Genomic DNA, 2,500 nt, shown 5'->3' on the forward strand with positions numbered 1-2,500 from the left:
AAACGGCACTATCGGGGTTGTTGGTGAGCGGTTTCTTGTGTCTTGTCAAATCGCCTATCTTTACGCCGGACATGTTTGCTATGTTCACGTTGGTACCGAAGTACCTGCTGATAATCTCGGAGATATTACACTGAGGCAGTATCAAGAAACCTGAGGGTTCTGCACGATCGTTTTCTGCTCTGGTCATGATGTTCTCCGCTTTCTTTCTGAGGTTTGGCAAGAAACCTCTGGGGTACCGGTGTTTTACAAAGGAGTCTATTATGTATTTAATTTCATTCTCTAAGAATTCAGGACTGCGAATTCTTAGTGCCCTTAGGAAGAAACCTATGACTACCCTGACTTTGTGTTACTGCTGCGGGCGGAGTAGTAATGGACATAATCATCTTTATTAGTCGGCTTTCTGTATACAGAGAAACGCAGGCCATCGTCGTCACGATGGATCAGAGTGTCTAGGAAGGGTAGCTTCTGACATTCTTCTTCCTCTACGGTGAATTGAATTTTGTCGTGGACGGCGTTTAGCAGCATCAGCGTTTGGCGTAAGCACGTTCTCCTGGGGACGACGACCAGAACATCATCTACGTAGCGTAGCCATGTTGAGTGCCTGCCAATTATGTCTCTGTAGTGGTCTTTTTCCAGAGTTTCCATGAAGATGCAGGCTAGAACCGCGCTTAATGGGGAGCCCATAGCTAGACCACTGGTTTGTCGGTATTCTTCTCCTGCAAATTCGAAGGACCCAAAATTCACGCACAGCTTCACGAGTCGTATAAAGTCACGCTTGGGTAGAGGAAGTGACTCATCATCCATGGTGTTGACGACTCTTTCTGCTGCTTGTATCGCATCATCCGTGGGAACATTGGTGAATAGGGCCTTGACATCGAAACTCGCCAACTTTTTGTTCCTATATCCAAGATTCTGAAGACGTTTGATGAGGTCGTCAGAGTTCTTCAGGTGGGAATCACTGATGACTCCCATAGCGCCAGAGAGGGGTCTGGCTAGACACTTAGCCAGACGATGAGGAGCGCTGCCAATGCCAGAAGTGATCGGTCTCATCGGTACACCTGGCTTGTGTATCTTCGGGAGACCTCTCATGGAAGGGGTGCGGGGGGCCTCCTCCAGGAGATGAAGGAGATGTTTTCCCCGGGCGGAGTGCAGAAGTATATCCCTTGCCTTCTTCTTGAAGACGGCACCTTCCTTCTTGGCATCTCCTCTCGCTACCTTTCTGTAAACAGAAGCATCGGACAGTAAATCGTTCATTTTTACATTGTAGTCACTATTATCCATAACAACAATACCCCCACCTTTGTCAGCCTGTGTGATGACGATGTTCTTGTCTGCACCGAGACCTTTCAGGACCGCGATGTATCTTCGCGGGATCGCAGGGGGACGTGAAGACGCTTCAGCCATACAGCAAGACACAAGAAACCGCTCACAAACAACCCCGACAGTGCCGTTTACTGTATCCCCTGCAGTACATGCGAAAAAGCGTATTACGGCGAGACAGGACGTGGTTTCGACACCAGGATGACCGAGCACCGAGCAGACATCCGTCACCACAGGACTTCCAACGCCATGGTGGCACACGTAGATGAGGCGGGACATCTACCAAATTGGAAGGAAGCGAAAATCGTAAGCAAAGGATTGCAAAAGCAAAGGCGTAAAGTTATGGAAGCTGCATACATCGCGACGACAGAAAATATGAACACCGCGTCGGGGAGATTTAAACTGTCCAAGGTCGCGGCAGCATCAATTATGCGGATAAACCATACACAGGTCAGGAGAGTCAGGTGAACCATCAGCTCTCATTTGATATATATATTCGTTCTATGTTTTCACTTGTTATGTATTTTTGAGAAAGACCTCCGTCGAAACGCGTCAAATACATCTCTTGCGTGTTTTAGATATTCAGTCTCATTCATACCTTTCTTGCACATTTGTCGCTATGAACTCTGTTCATCATTCACACGGTATGAGTGGCGAGTGGATTGCCCCTCCCAGGGATTTCTTCACAAGACGCAAGATCCAGAGTGTCAAGAATCGACGTTGTTTCCTGATGGACTGCTTGGCTGAGCAAGTAATGCCACCTTCAGCTCCGAACCAGTTAAAATCAGGCGAGCATCCGTTCCCTGATAGCGCTCGGGCCTTCCTTGTGGAGGCCATCAGGACTCTTCAACACCGTTTCTACGAACTCCGGAACGAGCTCGAGGGCGACCTCCTGCCCCATGAGTTGGTTCTTCAACTACAACAAGAAGACCAAGCTCAACGAGCCAAACACAAGGCAAAACTACAACGAGTATGCAACAAGAGCAGATGGACGAAATCTGGACGAAATGACCTGTTACGGAACTTATCAAGCAGACGTCTTACGCAGACCGAGAAGGAAGCATTGTCTCTTGGTCTTAAATTCAGCACCGGGCAGGACAGCAGGGATTTAATCGACTACGTAATCTCGAACAACCGTTGGACGGACAGTGACTTGGAAAAAGGATTCGTTCAAGGGATT

Source organism: Penaeus japonicus, unplaced genomic scaffold (assembly GCF_977035675.1).
Source record: "Penaeus japonicus unplaced genomic scaffold, GWHDUDI00000001_assembly GWHDUDI00000024, whole genome shotgun sequence".
Taxonomy (NCBI): Eukaryota; Metazoa; Arthropoda; class Malacostraca; order Decapoda; family Penaeidae; genus Penaeus; species Penaeus japonicus.